This window comes from Nannospalax galili, unplaced genomic scaffold (genome assembly GCF_000622305.1).
Source record: "Nannospalax galili isolate Female #2095 unplaced genomic scaffold, S.galili_v1.0 scaffold409, whole genome shotgun sequence".
Lineage (NCBI taxonomy): Eukaryota > Metazoa > Chordata > Mammalia > Rodentia > Spalacidae > Nannospalax > Nannospalax galili.
This window is the reverse complement of record NW_008360308.1, coordinates 1,039,812-1,059,325: the sequence shown is the minus strand read 5'-3', so window position 1 is coordinate 1,059,325 and position 19,514 is coordinate 1,039,812. Positions and strand designations below refer to the sequence as shown.

The 19,514-nt window shown below is 39.1% G+C and overlaps 1 pseudogene; it reads right to left on the bottom strand.

Annotated features, from left to right (window-relative positions):
• Positions 1–7,778: 7,778 nt before the first annotated feature.
• LOC103726822 overlaps positions 7,779–19,514 on the bottom strand; it is an 88,351-nt pseudogene continuing 76,615 nt past the window's right edge.

The window sequence follows — 19,514 nt, the reverse complement described above, 5'->3', positions numbered from 1 at the left end:
AAAAAAAAAGAAACAGAGTCCTTGCTAGAAACATAACAAATAAAAATAGTTAGGGCTGGAGAGATAGCTTACTGGTTAAGAGCACTAACTGTTCTGGCAGAAGGCTTGGGTTTGGTTCCTAGCACCCACATGTTAGCTGACAACCATCCATAACTCCAGTCCCAAGGAATCTGATGCCCTCTTCTGGCCGCTGTGGGCATTGCATGCATGACGCAGATATGCTTACATACATGCAGGCTACATACTCATACACTAAAAATAATAAACATTTAAAATAGTAATTTAAAATTTCTTATAAAACATCAAAATCAGATGAGGGCTTTACTGGTAAATTATAGCAAACAATTTTGAATGAATGTTAATTCTTCTCAAACTCTAAAAATAGAAAAGGAAGAAATACTTTTGATCTCATTTTATGAAGCAGAATTACTCTGATATCCAAACCATATTAAGAAGTCACAAGTTGAAAGTTAAGCATCTTGTATGTGTCTGTAATCCCAGCTATTCAAGAGGCCGTGCAGGGAAATTGTCAGGAAGACTGGAAGTTTGAAGGTGGCCTAGGAGACACATTGTCTCCAAAAAAGTGGGGGGCTGTGGATGTAATTTAAGTAGATATCTAGCATGTCTAAGACCTTGGATTTGTCCCCCAGAACTAAAAACAAAAATGGAAAAAAATAAAAACCCAAACCCAACAGAAACATAGATGCAAAAATCCTCTATAGTCAAGTGTGGTGACACATGCCTGTGATCCCAGAACCAGGAGGCAAAGGAAAGAAAATTATTGCCAACTAAAGTCTAGTCTGATCTGTACATCGAGTTTCTGGCCAACCAAGACTACACAACAGGATCTGTCTCAAAAATCAAAGCAAAGCAGAACAAAAATTCTCTACCAAAGAACAGACAGATTCTATTAAAGACATTATACATCATAGTAGAGTGGGAATTATTCCAGGATACAACATTGGTTCAAGACATGAAAGTCAGTCTATGAATTCATGTCAGACCCTACACCCTGCACCTGCTTAGTAGATAATGGCTGGGTTGGTGTGACTTTGGATGGCAGCTAGAAACATAATCCTTCTTTCTACCAAGCCTCAGCTTACCTGCAAGCTTGGTATGTGCTTTATACAGCTTAGTTTATCAGCCAGAGTGACTAGGCTTACAATCAAGTAGCATTAAAACACAATAATTTTAACTTTCTTTTCTTTTTGCCTGTAGCCCCAAGAAAAATCTAAAAAAGCTTTAATATGAATATAAATATATTTTAGTGAAGCTGGAAGTATAAAGATTACCCCTTATGGGAAGATGCTCAACATGATGTCTTATCTAGTGGCATCACAAAGCTCCAGATGGCTCCCTGAGCTATCATCCATGCTGGTGATAAATAGGTCTATGCAGCATCTTTTGTGACATCTTAAAACTAGCCCAAACTTTTTGCCTCATACCCTGCAACTCTTTATTCTATCATAAAATACACACCTTTTAACCCCTTGTTGTTTAAGAATTTCTCTGTTTTTAATGCACCTCCATACTATGGGCTTCCTCTCCTGTGGCTGGAGCTGTTTAGGTGTTGTTGTGCATGAACCCAGTGCCAACTCCAATACCTCACTGGTTCTTCTCCCTCTTTTGTAAAACAGAGATTCCATATGCCCTGTTGATGCTGATTTCTGGCAGTTTTCTGAAGATGCTCATTTCAAGGTAGATAAACAACTCCACTATCTTTCTAGGCCTCAGTTTCTCTTCCAAGTCTGCTCTTCAAACTGAGTCTGCCCTTTGGGGTAGTGCTTAAGGGGAAATGCTCAGGAGTCAGCTAAACTGACCTGTTACTTTTCCCTTCTCTGTAGTGATCATCAGTAAACTGGGGAAAATAACAGGTGATCCCCACAGGCACATTTTGCATATATTAAAACAATATCTGTTTCAGTACTGGACACTCAGAAAACACTTAGTAAGAATCAATAGTCATAGCGGTTATTGGCGTGCGTAACATCCAGCCATAGAACCCTTTCCACTACTCACTCTGTTATTCATCACCATGTTGGGACTGTGGCTTTTGGTCAAGTCTTCTGTTTTACTGTAAGGCCTGATGTCACTACTGGTCACATGCAGAAATATCCTTCCAACTTAGCCCTCCAGAATCTCCAACTTTTGTACTTCACCACTCTATTAACTTCAAGTTCCCTGTCTTTGACCACCTACATGTTAGATGCCTCATCTAATTCTTCCATTTATTTAGACATCATGCCTCCTCTTTTCTAACTTCTCTTTTATCAATGTCTTCCCAAGGTCATTTCTTTCTCTATAAAGTACTCCTGTAAATACCTCCATTCCCTTTCTCCCTCTGCATCTTCATGCAATAAGCTTGGATAAATCAAACTTTTTTCCATTTTTTATTGCCTTGCGATTTCTTGGTATACCTTGAGAACATAAAATTGGTGCTGATTCATATTCATGGCCAAAAACAATGGAGCCATTAGCAATTTCCAGTGATTTTTCTATAACCATCTGCCTTATCTAACTTTTACTTCTCCTTCAATTTCTTTTAAGAATATAAATTTTTGCCAAGCATGGGGGAGCTTGCCTTTAATCTCAGCACCCAGGAGACAGAGGCAGGAAGATCTCTGTGAGATGAGGCCAGCTTGGTCTACATAGGGAATAGTAGTCCAGCTGGGGCTACAGGGAGATCCAAAATAGAAAAAACAATTTAAAAAATTATAACAGAAAAAATAATTTTGAGGGAACTTTCCCCTAATGCAAATTTGGTGTGTGTTTCTTCCCCATATTTCTGTCCTAGCTTATATTTCTCAAAATCCACACCAAACAGGGAAGTAATGAATTCCTTAATTATTTGCATGACAGTTAATGTGAATTTTGAAGGAAAGTGTGTTGAGTTGAGTAGTCAGCCAGTACACACAGACCTCATTTGGAAATAGAGCTTTGTGCATATAACTAGTTAATTTAAGATGAAGTCATACTGGATTAGAGTGTATCTAAACTCAATGACTGGTCCCATAGAAGAAGGTCATAGAACGAGAGGCAAAGACTGCAGTGAAACGCTGAGATGGGAAAGAATGCTCAGGACTTCCAAAACTTCTAAAAGTTGTGACAGAGGCAGGGGGCAGATTCTTCCCAGAGCTTTCTGAAGCAAGAAACACTGCTGTTACCTTGATTTTGAATGTTCTGGTCTCAAACATTCATGTGTTTTAAACCCCCCAGTTTGTGGCTTTTTTTTTTTTTTTTGTACAAAAGTCTAGGAAACTAATAAAAGCAGTGATATTGTCTTTCTTCTTCATGACTTAGTTTCTAACCCAGAGCATGGCACAGGTGGTTTGTCAGTAAGTGGTAGAAGCAAGATGGAGATACTACCTGAGAGCTGATTATTAGAGGCAATAGGAGATTTTTAGTGCAGTTTGCATAGTATAGTGCCATGTAAGCCCAAAAGACTTGATTAGGAAGACTACATAGGTGCTTGTTGCATAATAGCCTCTGCACTCGAAGAACTTTGAGGGATGGGAGAAGAGAGTCCTTCTATTTGGTATTATGGGAGAGAAAACAGCTGCAGTATCCTAACCGAAAACAAGGAAGCACTGTGCCCAGTGCTGAAGGGTTGGGAGAAGACAACAGAGCTGGAGTGACAAACCAAGTATTAGGAGGAACAAGTGGATGCCTCATCACCAGCTGGGAGTAGGGAACCTGCATAAGGCACAGCAGGGGAGAAAGATGTCAGTCTTTAGTCAAAAGGTGACCTAATTTAAATACAGATAAAACAAGCATAGTGGGATCCTATGGGAAGAGAAGAGAAGGAATTTGCTTCTGAACTCCCCATAACCCAGCAACTGGAAGGAAAAAGCTTCCCCCTCTGTGTTTAGGAATGCACCTTCAAAATCTGGGTGCCATTGGTGATTCAGTTACCTTGCTCAAAGGCATAGAGAATTGGAGAGTGGATGAAATTTCACTTCTAGGCTCTTGGGAAAACTCTAGCTCTATAATTTACAATTTTGGCAAAAAAAAAAACAAAAAAACAAAAAAACAAAAACCTTAGTTCATCTTGCTTTGAGAGCCAAGCATAGTTATCCTGTTTTGTGTTTGTTTTACCAGTAACTGTTATTAAAGGGAAGTATTTGTTTAAATCTTCTGGCCAGTTGTTTTCCTGCTTCTCTTGTTTGCTTTGTCCTTTTACAAATGCACGCCTGGGCTGGAAGCCATTCTTGCTGGAATCCTAAATCCACAGAAAGAAAGATGGTGTTTGGCATAATCACATATGAAGCCATCTCAGTAATTTGTATAGCCATTGTTATCCAAACAGTGGATGGTAGGGCTGCGACCTGGGGGACTTGTGGGAGGTGATACCACCTATTAATCTATTGTCTTCTAGAGATGACAGGCAGGATACTCATCACAGTTTCCCTTTGAAAATCTCATCTGGGCATTTTGATTTATCTGCATCACCTGCTAATCTGTTGGCAGATTCTGTTCACGATACCTTACTGACGGTATACCATGTTTAAACACAGACTTGGAAAATGAGGCAGAGAAAACTAAGAACTGAGTTTGGTCTACCACAAGGCAGGCTAGAATATAGACTCAGACAGAGAAACAATAGCAGCAAAACATTTACAAAGATGCTATTGCCAGGCATAATGGCTCTTGCCTATAATTCCAGCTCCAGGGAGACTGGGGAAGGATTGTAGTATGAAGCCAACCTGACCTGTATAGTGAGTTTGAGGTGAGCCTGGGCTATAGAGTGAGACACTGTCCAATAAAAAACGAACAAATGGGGCTGGGGAGATAGCTCAGTGGTTAAGACCCCTGGTTGCTCTTGCAGAAGACCTAGATTCAAATCCTAGCACCCACGTGACATCTAACAACCATCCTAACTCCAGTTTCAGGGGAATCCAACCACCTCTTCTGACTTCTGTGGGCGCTGCACGACATAGGTGCACATCCATACATGCAGACAATACACTAATACACATAAAATAAAAACAATAAAATAAAATATTTTAAAAATGAACAAACAAACAAACAGATAAACATTCCATTTGAAAATGCTGTAGAGTTGAGAATTCTTATTCTGGCCTCCCTCTGGTCAGGGGCCGAAAACTCAGGGGACCACCTGAGAGCACCTGGATCCTGTCCCCATGTGATGGTGAGCTTCTCCAAATTGTGTCATACCCACCCCCCTAACTGGGACTGCATGAGGCTCCTCCCAAGGCCCCTGGGCAGATTTCTGCCCTTTGGTAGGATAAATCTGAGATCTCAGCAGACCTCCAGAGTGCCTGTTCTGGCTTCCCTCTGGCATAGGGGCTGAGAAATTAGCAGAAAGCCTGAGAATCCCAAAATCCAACCCCCCCAGGGAAATTGCCAGAATTTTCCCTGAGTTTCCACTAGTGGGGGTCCAAACCTTAGAAGGAAGTCTAAGTGTACCTGACTGGAACCTGACTTAGGCTTTTGTGAGAGCTCCTGAGTAGCTGATCTGAAGCCTCCAAAAGAAAACCTGAGAGAACCTGAAACCTGGACCAACCAGCTTTGCATAACCAATAAGAAAAGGACCAAGGCACAACAATAACACAAAAAGAAGCAAACTTCAACTTAATTTTCATATCAGAATCACAAACAACAAAAGAAATTCACATATAATGGAAAGCCAAAACACTGTGTCCCCACCAAACTCCACCAGTCCTGTAGAAGAGTTCTACAAGGAGAACGCCCTAGAGATAATCCAGGACACAGAATTTAAAAGAACAATCACAAACACAATCAAGGAATTCAATGAATTTAAGGAACACATGAAAAAACAAATCAACTGAAAGAAGACAGGGGTAAACTTCTGAATGAATTCACAAAAGAGATAGAAACATTGAAGAAAACTCAGGCAGAAATGAAGAAGGAAGTGAAAAAAAATCAATGAACCAACTTGAAAAAACAGGGGAAAGCCTCATTGCTAGAATGAATAAAATGGAAAACAGAATATCAACACTGGAGGATAAAGTTGAAGAATTGGACCACTCAAGCAAAGATTATGAAAAATTTTAGAAAACCCCACAGGAATGGAATATACGATGTGGAATACCATGAAAAGACCAAATCTACATATCATTAGAATTTCCAGAAATTAAGGAAAGACATCCCCATAAAAATATAGGAAGCTCATAGAACACCAAATAGCATCAGAAAAGAAACTCCCCACTACATATCATAGTAAAAACACCAAATGTACAGAACAAAGGGAGACTACTCAAAGCAGCAAAAGAAAAACAACAAGTCACATACAAAGGTTAGCCCATCTGAATTACAGCTGACTTATCAATGGAAACTATGAAATCCAGAAGTGCCTGGACCAAGGTATTTCCAATTCTACATGACAATAGATGCCAGCCCAGAATATTCTACAGAGCAAAACTGTCTATTACAATTGAGGGGGAAAGAAAAATCTTCCATGACATGAATTGCCTGAAAGAATACATGTTCATGAAACCAGCCCTTCAAAGAATGCTTGAAGCAATACAAAGAAGTGAGAAAGAACAACTATACCCCAGGGACAATGAAAGAAAATAAGTAAAGGTATACTTGAGTGTTCTGGACAGCTTTAGTGTCAACTTGACACACCTGGGTTGAGTGAGCCTCAACTGGGGAATTGCCTTCATCAGATTGGCCTGTGGCCATGTCCATGGGGCATCTTTTTGATTGTTGAGTGATGTGGGAGGGCCCAGCCTACTGTGGGTGGTGCCACCCCTGGGAAGCTGGGCCTGTGTTGCATAAGGAAGCAGGCTGATCAGGGGCCAGGGGAACAAGCCAGTAAGCAGTGATCCTCCATGGCCTGTGCTCCAGCTCCTGACTCCAGGTTCCTGCCCTGAGTTCCTACCTTGGACTACCTGATGAACTGTGACCTGGGAGGTATAAGACAAATAAACCCTTTCCTCCCCAAGTTGGTAGTGGTCAGAGTGTTTTGTCACAGTGTTGGAGAAAGAAACTAGGACAGAAATTGGTACCAGAGAGTGGGGCACTGCTGTGACAGATGACATTGTAGGATTGTGGAAGCATTTGGAACTTTCAGCTGGAAAAGTGTTTGACTGCCTAGACTTTGTTGCTATGGAACTTGGAACAGTTATGCCGAAAGAGTTGTGAACAATGGAGGCCTGGCTTGTGAAGTTTCAAAAGGAAGCAAAGATGATCATGGCACTTTGTGTGATATTTTGAATTGAGAATCTGTGGGTTCTGGTTGGCTGGACCTGAAGAATCAGCTGTGATTAAGAAGAGACCAGAACTTTAATTAAAACCTTTGCTTTACTGGGACAATTGATGCTGAAAAATCAGCTGTAAGTAACAAGAGACCAGTATCACTGAGGTGAAGTCTTCTGGGAGGTAGTTCCTCAGGGTCAGCACACAGAGGGGACCTGAGCCTCCATCTCAAGCTGGAAGCAGGATTTGGTAATGTGTAAGAGTCTCTTGCATGGTTCTGGTGTTGAAAGCGTGAAGGGGTCATAGAGAGCAGCGGAGACTTGGCACCTTGAGAGGTCAGGAAAAGCCACTGGTGAAAGTGCAACCTCAGTTGCAGTGAAGACCCTAGGATTGAAGGGGTCATGTAGAGAATCTGAGGTGTTGTACTCCAAGAGGCCAGAAGAGGCCATTGGTGAGGGTGCTCCCTCAGTTTCACTGGAGACCTCAATATTTTGAAGATGCCAGGACCGTGTTATGACCACCAAGGACAGCAGTAGGTGTGGAATGGAGCTGGCTTGGATCTGCGAGATGAGCTGTGTGTGCTGTGAACAGCAGAGTCAGAAGTGAAACTTCCAGAATGCTTTGGAGCCCAGAAGAAAGCAAGTCTCCCACACTGATGCAGAGTGGTGGTGTGTGATCAGCTCCATGGTAGCTGTCAATTTGGCTTTTACTGTCATGTTTAGATTCACGAGATAGTAGAAAGTCAAGTGAAGCATGTTGTTTTCTTTATATTTTAGATCACACAAGGCAGACAGCAGGTGCCTCTTCATCATCTCCTTGCTCTTGTTGTCCAACTGAACCCTGAGTGTGGGTGGTCACCATTTCATGGTCTGCTCTTCCTCAGCATCCCAGTCCCTCTCATCATCTTGAGAGTCCTCAGAGGGCTTTTACAGAGCTTTGGCTTCATCCACATTGTCTTCAGTTACCACAGACAATGTCTTATCCTGTCTAGTTGGCTGGGAGGAGGATTTCCTATGAGCACAAGCCTGACTATATGCAGTGGCCTGGACAAAGACCATGTGCATAGAGGGGAGGTGGCAGGTGCCTGCTAGCCTCATACTGCTTGTGAGCCTGGTCAAACTGCATGACCAGGAAGCCTGCATGATGCTGTTGCGGCAAGGCTGGAGGCAGCTAAGGTACTCTTCACCTCAGCCTCCCTCAGGATCTATTCCTTGTTGGACAGGCATTCTCAGTAATTCTCTGTCTGCCTTTTCCACTGCCCCACCTCCTGGTCCAGACATGTCAGGGATTGCTGGTAAAGATCTCCCATGGTGATTTCAGCCTTGGTGATGTTTGGTAGAGTCTCTGCATAAAATTCCTCTGAACTGACCAGATCAGTTTCTTCATGTTTTGACTTAAACTCCAGACATCTGGTGACCTGCTTCTGCAGGTGCAGCACTTCATGGAGCAGGTGTTGAGAATCAACTTCCCACTTGGTTTCATGGGTCTGATCTCTACCTTTCTTTAACCTGATGTGGGCTAATCGGTGAAGCTTCTTTAGAGTCATGAAATGCATACAGCTCTGGATGCTTTGTTTTTCCATTTCAATGGCCCCATCCTTTCCACCCCTGCTCTTCAGGTCCTGGATCTCAGCCATCAACATTCGTAGCTCCTGCCAGGGTCCTGCAGGTCAACTCTGGCCTCCTCGCTGTAGTATTTGCCTTCCTGCTCAGTGTCAGATTGATTCTGATTTCTTTCAGCTGGAACCCCGTTGGTTTGGATCACTCTGGGTTTCCATTTTTTGCTGGATTCTGATGATATTGTTACTCCAAGTCAGAAGGAAATTACAGAGAGCACATGGCTCCTCACGCCTTCTGGTCATCAAGCCACTTAAGAAAATGTACTTTTTCAAAAATATTTGCATACCATTTCTAAAACAAAATGATGACAGTCTTTGTTTAATAAAGCAAAATAAAATAAGCTTTATATTGATTATATGAGTTAAAATTTAAGCAAAACAATTTTTTTGACCTGTACTTTGCATATTCTTGTGAATTTTGCAATGGGCCCATATCCTGACTTTTTCTGAACATCCTATATTTCATATGGGCTTATAATTATTTTTCAAATAGAATCAAATGAAAAGATCAAACATATAGGTAATAAATTTCAAATTGTTGGCCAGTTCAATTAATCTCCCTTCTACGTAGACCATAAAGTTTTTAAATTAAAACTATTCCTTACAAGTTTCACCACGTTTGATAATTTCAGAAAGAAAAAGGTGGCAAATAGAGCTGATTCCTGGTTCTAGTTTTGGATTAAAATTGATATCTATTTTAGACCATATATTTTCAGATACTTCAGTCAAGTGTACTTTTGCTTGAGAAATATTTTCACAATGCAAATCTCATCAAATAAATCATGTATATTTATAATTACTTTGAGTACTTTACCAAATGTGGATGCTTCCAAATCAGAAAACCAGAGGTCATCTACATTTTATTCTGCTCTGTCTCTAAAAATTAATTTATTGAGATAAAAACAAGATACATTAAAGCATCCTTCTTACAAGTCAAGATATTTGAAAGAGCAATCCTAGAATTGAAAATTTTAATCCCAAACATGATTTGAATTCTGCATTTAATTTGTTCAGTTTAATATTTGCTTTCCAGGATTAAATTTAAATGTCTTCCTGTTTGCAAGCTTGGCTTTCACAAATTTCAGTTTGCTAAAAGCTCAAAAGCTGATTTTTTGGGGGAACCATTTATTGACTATATTTATTAAGGACTATAGTTGGTTTGTAGTAAATGCATGCCAAGTTTGGAAGAATCATTTAAACAATGTTCAGGGCATCTAGTTGTAGGGCATTTAAGTTGACTTACAAAATATTTCCTTAAAGGCTCAAATTTTTTGTAAAATGTGACTGTTGTCAAGATAGAAAATTGAAAACATGTCCTACCAATCTGAATTTTTATAGTTAACATGTTTGTCACATTAATTCTGTCATTCAGTGGCTCTGTGTACATGTAAGCAGTAATATGTTTTGGCTATTGTGTTTATCTCTTTCATTAGAATATTGAGGCTTATTTTAAAATGATCAAGAATTTTGTGTGTATGCTACAAACAATTCCAAGTGTATTTTTTTGTTCCATAGGACCATTAATTTAGTAAAAATGCCCCTTTAATAAATTAGAATATGAGGCTGAGCTTCATAAACCCTTTGTGTATTTACCCACCAAATTAATTCTTAAGACTAAATTCTTTAAAAAAAATTAAAACCACACTCACAACAACATCAAATATTTTACCTTTAATAGAATGAATGAGACAAAGTGTCCTTAGGCTGATCTCAAACTTGCTGTACAGCTGAGAAAGACCTTGAGCTCCTGATCCCATTACTGTACCTCCTGAGTGGTGCACAGAGTGAACTTTTAACCACTTTAATTCTATTAACGGGAAATGTTTTTTCTTGTTTGTTTGGTTTTTGGTTTTTTTTTAGATGGAGTCTCCCTGTAGTCCCATCTGGCCTAGAACTCTTTATGTAGACCAGGCTGGCCATGATCTCACAGAGATTCACTCACCTCTATCCTGAGTGCTGGGATAAAAGGTGTGCGTCACCGCTCCCAGTTAATGGGAAAATCTTTCCCCAGTTATTGAAATTAATTTGAGTAATATTTTATTTTGTCTGAAACTTTGGATAATAGTTACAAAAATCTCACTTCACTTAGCTATTTTCAAAATAGTCCATTTAATAAAAAATTGAGAGGGAGTGATAGGATGTTGGAGAATTTGGAGAGGGAAACCAGGCATACTGTGTTCTCTCCAAATGAAGAATGTGCCGTTCCAATACACAGAAAGACAGAACGTGGGGGCTTTCAGATTCTGGAGGTCATATATGTCACACTTAAGTGCCTGTTTTATAAAATAACCCATTAAACCATTCATTTTAAGAAAGAGCAGAAGTTGTTTTCTAGCAGAACTGGATCCTGCTTTACAAGTTATTTTCATAGTGCAGCATAATGCAATGGGACTTGACGTGTCTGATCCAAGGAGCTCCATGTGGAGCTCTTGGCATACCCATGATAGGGAGCTGTAGCACAAAATCACCAGGAATTGGGAGCACAGACATTTGCTTTTCGTGTGTGTGTGTGTGTGTGTGTGTGTGTGTGTGTGTGTGTGTGTACTAGAGATTGAACTATGAGACTACCTTAGGCCATTTAAAAAAAAATTAAACTTTGTTTTGAGACAAGTTTTTTTCTAGGTCTTTCTTGCTAAGTTGCCTGACCTGTTCTTAGATTTGCTATCTTATTTTGACTTTCCAAGTAGCTGAGACTACAGGTCTGTTCCACCAGGCCTGACTTTAATATATTTTTGATGTACAAAAGAGTTTAATTTTGATGATCTCCTGTTCATCTACATTTTATTGCTTTTTTGTGCACTTAGTGTTATACCTAAGAATTCACTGCCAAAATCAAAGCCATGAAAAATTAACTTTTAAGAGTGCCATAGCTACTTGTATTTTTGATCTATATTGAGTTAATTTTTTTTGCATATGATGTGATATGGAGGCCCAATTTCATTTTATGTTGCTATTTAGTTGTCCCCAAATTATTTGTTGTAGAGACTTCTTTTCTCCCTGTATGGTCTTCATGCTCATATGAAATGTCAGTGTCCGTAGATGTGAGGATTAACAGCTCAGCTTTCCTTTCTATTCTGTATATAGTCTTATCCCAGTATCACACTACTTGATTTCTAAAGCTTGGGTGTGAATTGTGGTATCAGAAAATGAGAGTCCACAAGGTATTATTTTTATTTTGTTCAGGATTATTTTACCTATTTAGGATCTCTTGAAAACTGTCATTTCTTGGGACTTTTGCAGAAGAGGTTAGTGGAAAGAATGTAAGAGCTGGAGGAAGGGGTAGAGTATTAACTGGAAGTGTACTCCAACCACTTTGCTGGCAAGCTATAGCCACATCTCCTTCCCATGCTCATCATGGAGTGTGGGGGGGAATCAGTTACCCCTCCCACCTAATCAGTCAACCTTAGCTGCATGTGGGGGAGGGGGCTAAGGATATATAAGCTGAGTGCCAAGAGGGACCTCTCTTACCGTTTTCTGCGGCTGTAAGGAAGTCACAGGATCTATATTTGAGTATGGATTTTCTAGTATAGCCACAAATGGGGGGCACTCCTTTGTAAGTAAACTCCCACCCTATGCTCTGTAAAAAAAAAAAAAAAAAAGAAAGAAAATGATAGGTGTTTGGATAGAGGAGAGGGATCTGACTAGATCGCAAGTGGAGGAACTTGCACTGGGGAACATCTGGGGACACTGACTTGACACAGTGGGCCTTAACACCCAGGACAGAATATATGGGTTCCAGTGGGGAGGGCTGTGGGAGGATGCTGGTGGGGAAGGGTCTATAAAGACGATTCAGATTGTTTGAGATATTCTGTATGAAATGCAACAAAATTTAATAAAAACAAATAAAAAATGACTGTTGGTATATCCTATTTTTTTAAAAAAAAATTATTTAGCTTTTAATATTTTATACAACAGTTCCTAATCAAATTTAGACCCCCTCCCCCATCTATGTCTCCCCATCCCCACACTGGATGTCATGTATTCAGCCATGCACATTAAGTCCCATTCATCAAGCTTTTATACCCAGATGTCCTTCAGTGTAAATTTATTCACTGGAGTCTAGTCAGCCCATCTAGAGATTGTATGTAAAGTATACTCTCCCTCACACAGTAGCAATCAGTCTCCAATAGTTCTCAGGCTAGGGCCGGCCCACCACCCATTTCTCCCCTCCCCTCTGGGTCTCTGTGTAATTGAGTTGGCATGGGTCTGATATTCTTGTAGATGCATGTTTATTATGGTGTTATTCATGATCACTAAGATATGGAATCAGCCTAACTGTCAATCAGCAGATGAATAGATGAAAATGTGGCATACATCCACAATGGAGTTTTGTTCAGCCGTAAACAAGAGCAAAATTATGTCATCTGTAAGAAAATGGGTGGATTGAAGATGATCATGCTAAGCAAAACAAACAAGATCAGAAACATGTTTTCTCTTATATGGAATCTAGATTTCTGAATTTTTATATGTAAGACATGAAAATAGAAAGAGGACAATTGTGAGGAAGAGAGAGACAGAATGTTGAGAAGAGAGGTCAAAGGAGTGTGACTATGAGCAAAGTGCATGGAGTGATGGAACTACTAGTTATATTGTACACTATTTTAAAATGGCTGTTGGTGGGCATGGTAGCTAATGCTTATAACCCTAGCACTCAAAAGGCTGAGGTAGGAGGATTACCAAGAGTTTAAAGTCACCCTGGGTTAATGGTGTGTTCCAGGCCAGTTGGGGTTACCGAGTGAGACCCTGTCTCAATAGAAATAATTTTTGAAATTAAAAATGACTGCTGGAATTTTAACAAGAATAGCATTGAATTTGTTTATCACTTTAGGTGATACTGAGATCTTCGAAAAATTAATGCTTCTAATCTGAGTTTAGTGTATTTATATTTTTTAGTGTTCTTTTATAACAATTTTCAAGATTTCAATGTGCAGTATAAGTCTTTTAACTCCTCAGTAAAATTCTACTTTTAGGTAACTTATTTTTTTTGGATGCTATTGTATGTTCAATTGCTTTGTGATTTGGATTGTTCAACACTGGTATATAAAAATATATTTTTTCAGGTTGATATTATCTACTCTGAGATCGTATTCTTTTCAATCATATCAGTATCATTTGTGGATTCTTAGCATTTTTGTACATAAGTCCATGCCATCTGAAAGTAAAAACACTTACTTCTTTTCTAGATTCAGTATCTTTATTGATTTTTCTTGCCTAATGGTCTGAATTTAATAACTTGGAATTGCAACAGCAAAAACAAGCATTCTTGACTTTTACCTGATCTTAGGGGGAAAGTTTTCTGACTTTTGCCATGGAATGTGGTGTAAGCTGTATGTAGTCAGGACTGTATTTTATAAATTAAACTCCCTTCCACTCCTATTTTGTTTCTGAGTGGTTTTTTTAATGTCATGGAAATGTAACTCAGCTGTAAAGAATGCGTGCTGCTCTTGCAGAGGATCCCAGTTTTTGGCTCTCAGAACCCAGGTCAGACAGCTTACAACTGCATGAAAGTCCAGCTCCAGGAGATCTAACACTGCCATCTGGTCCTCATGGGCACTGGCATATACACACAAATAAAAAATGATTTTTAAAATGGAAAAGCATTGGATTTTTCCAAGCACTCATTCTGCATTAGGATTTCTGCTTTCCCTTCTTTCTGTATTATATTGATTTTCTGATGTTGAACTACCTGTGAATTTCTAGAACAAATCCCACTTTGCCCACAATATATCTTATCCTTTTAAATGTCCTTAGATTTAAATTTAGATTGCTAAGATTTTTCAAAGCATTTTAAACCTATGCTGGGTAAGTGTTCAACCATGAGCTCATAATTTTAGCCACAGCTGGCCTAGGACTCACTATGTAGACCAGGCTGACCCTGATCTCACAGAGATCCACCTGCTTCTGCCTCCTGAGTGCTGGAACGAAAGGTGTGTGCCACCACATCTGACTTTTGTTTTGTTTTTTAGACAGCAGCTCATTTGTATCCGAGGCTGGCCTCAAACTCTGAATCCTTCTGCCCTTACCTCCTGAGTGATGTGATTACAGACATGGCCACCATATCCAGTTTCATTATGAAGTGTTTTATAACTATAAATTTTCCTCTGCCCATTGATTCTGCTGTGTTTCTTATATATTTTTTCCACTTTCATTCATTTCTATTTTCTAATTTCCATTGTAATTTCTTCTGTTTGCTTAAGGGTTGCATTGCTTAATTGTCATACATTTGTGACTTTTTCAAATGAAAGTTTTCCAACTTTTTTTTCTGTGTATTTTATTGTGGTAAGAAGATACTTTATATATTATTCCAGTATTTTTTGATTCACTGAACCTTGTTTTGTGGCCAAATCTATGTGGGGAATCTATTCTGGGGACTGTTTAATGGGAACTTGAGAATATGTATTCTGCTAGAGCTAGGTTGAGTGTTTTATATGTATGTGATACTTAATTGAATCATAGTATCATTAAAGTCTTTTATATCTTAACCTTCCGTCTATAAGTCCTACCTGTTATTAAAGCTGGTATATTGAAGTCTGAAAATATTATTGCAGAATTGTGTTGCCAACTCTCCCATTTTGTCGATATTTGCTTCATCTGTGTTGATATTATCCTGTGGGTTAGAGCAAGTGTTTTGCAATTGAAATGGCTGTTTGATAAATTGGCCCTTTAAAAGATATACAGTGTCCTTCTTTGTGTCTTGTAGTTGTATTTTACTTAAAGTCTATTTTATCTGATATTAGCATAGCTACTCTAGTTCTTATTTGGTTACCATTTGCTTGTAATATATTTTCCATCCTTTCACTTTCAACATATTTATGCCTGTCTTAGTCTAGTTTGTATGGCTATAACAGAATGCCATGGGTTGAGTAATTTATAATGAACAGAAATTTATTTTGTTTAGTTCTAGAAGATGGAGTGTCTGAGATTAAGAGAATGGCATTTGGCGAGGACTTTACTTTTTCATCCTGTGGTAAGAGATGGAAAGAATTATAGAGCATTTGAAAGTAAGAGATCAGATTTGAAAATTTAAGCCCTGTATAATTGATATTAATCCATTAACGAGAGTGGGGTGCTCATGACCTAATCTCTTCTAAAGGCATTTATTTTATTTTATTTTAATCTGTATGAGTGTATTGCCTACATGTATGTAAATGCACCCATGTCATGCAATGCCTGCAGTGGACAGAAGAGGGCTTTGGATCCCCTGAAAATGGAGTTATAGACAGTTGTTAGCTGCCATGTGGATGCTGGGATTCGAACCCAGGTCTTCTGCAAGAACAACCCTTGTTCTTAACCCCTGAGCCATCTCTCTAGCCCCAAAGTACAAATTCTTAACAACAAATTAGTAACTAAGTTTCCAAAATATGCTTTTGGGGAACACATTTAAATGATAGCATTATACCCACTGCCTCCCTCCCCTATTTGTGTCCTGTTCACAAATGAATTTCATTAATTCCAAAGTCAACATACCCCAGCATCAATTCAGAAGGCCAAAGCACAGTCTTATTTACATCTGATGTGATTTTAACATTCAATTATGGTAGGTAACCAATATTGATGGCAGTATCCCATGTTGTTTTGGGGTGTCTCTGAGGACTCAATGATTAATAACTTATGGGGTAGTATCCTGTGTCTGGGACTTAAGTTTTCATTAAATAGCCAGTGTCTTCAGAGAGCAGCATTGTCTACCTACCTATGCAGGGAACCTCTGATCAGACTTCCATTTTTATATTATAATTTTTTTAGCTTTTACAAAAACTTTATTAAGAATTTCATACATGTATATAAGGTGTTTTGATCAAATCCATAAATCTATGCCCACTCCCTCCCCTCCAACATTCCCCCCACTGAAGAGGTAACCCTAAAATCTTTTAAGGATTAGATACAAGCTCCCAAATACTTTTGACATTTTTGGCCTTGGAACAGAGTATGTTGCTAACAGGCCCAAGGACGTTTTGACTTTTAAGCCAAGAAACTGATTACAGTTCTTTGTTTTTTTGTTTGTTTGTTTTGTTTTAACAACTGCCTAGCCATTTCCTACCTCCTATTCTTATCACACCATCCTCTGAAGAGGTTACCCAAAGTGCCAATATGGAATAGGAATGCAGACTGCTCTGGCTTCCTCCATGCTGAACAGGGACACAGGGCGAGGCCATTAGAGTACCCCTTCGGTGGGTCTATCTAAAAGACTCTCAAATTGAACTAGAAAAAAGTCAGAACAGGGCAATTTTCAAATATTCATATGAGAGTCCATTGGAGTTTCTTGACAAGGATATCCAAAAGCATCCTTCTATTGGGTTCTTCCTCATTTTTCTTTTGTCTTCCAAGGCTGGACTAGTTGGCTGGGAAGAGTGGCTGGATACTCAGGTGAGGGTCCAGTGACTCCACTTGGCACTCCTTTAAGTAACTTTAAAACTGGTGGATTCCTATAAGTCCTCCCCATTCATCTTTAGTTTGATCAAATTACTTCCTACTGCCTGCTCTCCTCTATCTCCCTGGCTCCATCCTCAATTGAACCTTTAGCTGAAATATTATTTTCTGTCCTGTCCTGTCACTTGCATTCTACTGTACCTCTAACTGTATTGGGTTTCAGGATCGTAGGTTCCCTAATGGTTTTGTCATAACCCTTCATTTTGGCTAAACCTTCCCCTAATCCTGTATTTCCCGATCCTCCACCCTCTTTCATGCTTGAACGTTTCCTCTTCCAGTATTCCCCCTCCGCTTTCATTTTGCCTATATTTTACCGTCCTCCCTCCATTAAGGGCCTGTTTCTAGTTTCTAGGTTAAACATACAAAATAGTAGATTTGAAGCTATAGTCTGTGTATGAGAGAGAACATGTAGTATTTGTCTTTTGAGCCTGAGTAATCTCATTGTTTATAATTTCATCCAGTTCCATCCATTTACCTTCAAATTTCATGATTTTTGTTTTTCTTTTATTTATTCATTTATTTTTTTTAATTTTATGTGTATGCGTGTATTGCCTGCATGTGGGTAAGTGCACCCATGTTGTGCAATGCCCACAGAGGTCAGAAGAGGCTGTTGGATCCCCTGGAACTGGAATTAAGAACGGTTGTTAGCTGCCACATGGGTGCTGGGATTCGAACCCAGGTCTTCTGCAAGAATAGCCAGTGTTCTTAACTGCTGAGCCATCTCTCCAGCCCCGATTTTTGTTTTTCTTTTCTTTGTTTTAGCCTCCTCCCTCCCAAGATTTTTGTTTTTCTTTACTGAGCAATATTCCAGTGTGTATATGTACCACATTTTCCTTTTCAGTTCATCATTTGATAGGCATCTACCTTGATTCTATTTCATAGTTACTGTGAAAAGAGCAGGAATTAACATGGATGTGCAAGTGTCTCTTCAGTAGAATATAAAGTTCTTTATGTATATGCCCAAGAGTGGTATAACTGGGTCAGTTCCATTTCTGATTTTTTTTTTTTTTTGAGAAACCTCCAGACTGATTTCCACATTGGCTACACTAGTTTATGTTCCCTCCCACATTGTATTAGGGTTTTCTTTTCCCCACATCCATGCCAGCATTTACTGTCATTTTATTTATGATGATGGCCATTTTGACCAAGGTGAGTTAGACTATTAAAGTGCTTTTAATCTGCATATTCCTGATAGCTGAGGATATTGAGCACTTTTAAACATATGTTTTTTTTTTGTTTAAAATTTTCTGTTCAGCTCCATAGCCCATTTTTAAAACTTGGGTTATGTTCTTCATGTTTAGAGTTTTTTGTTCTTTTTATATCCTACACACTAATGTTCACTTTTAAAATTTTAAATTATTTTAATTTTTTGTGTGTATCCATATTGCCTACATGTGTGTAAATGTACCCATGTTGTGCAATGATCACAGAGGTCAGAAGAGGGCATCAAATTCCTTAGAACTGGAGTTATGGATGTTGTTAGCTTCCTGTGGGTGCTGGCATTCAAACCTAGAACTTCTGCAAGAACACTGAGTGCTCTTAATCACGGAACCATCTCTCCGGCCTCCTAGACACTAATATTCTATCAGATGTATGGCTGGCAAAGATTTTCTCCCATTCTGTGGGCTGCTTGTTCATTTGATTAATAGCTTACTTTGTTGTATAGAACCTTTTTAATTTCATGAAATCTCATTTGTCAATTGGTCTTACCTCTTGAACAAGAGGCGTTCTATTCAGAAACCCTAAACTTGTACCTATGTTGAAGTGTACTCTACTTCATCCTCTAGCAGTTTCAGAATGTCAGGCCTTATGCTGAGGTTCTTGATCCGTTTGGGTTCTTGATTCATTTGGGTGTGCAGAGTGAGGGATAAGAAGCCACTTTTATTTTTCTGCACATTGAAGTTTAAGTTTTCTAGCACCATTTATTGAGGATACTGTCTTTTCTCCAATGCATAATTTTCGTCTCTGTCAAAAATCAGGTTGTTGTATTTGTGTGGATTGATATCTGGGTCATTTTTTTTTTCTATTCCAGTGTTCTATGAGACTCTTTTTATGCCAGTCCCATTCTATAGCTTTGTAGTATGATTTGAAAACAGATATACTTCCCACAGCACATTCTTTTTCTTTCTTACTTGCTTGCTTTCTTTATTTCTTTATTTCTTTTTTTGCTACAGCTGGTCTGGAACTTGCTATGTAGACCAGGCTGGGCCAGATCTCACAGAGATACACCTGCCTCTGCCTCCCAAGTGCTGGGATTAAAGGTGTGCACCACCATGCCCAGCTTCCA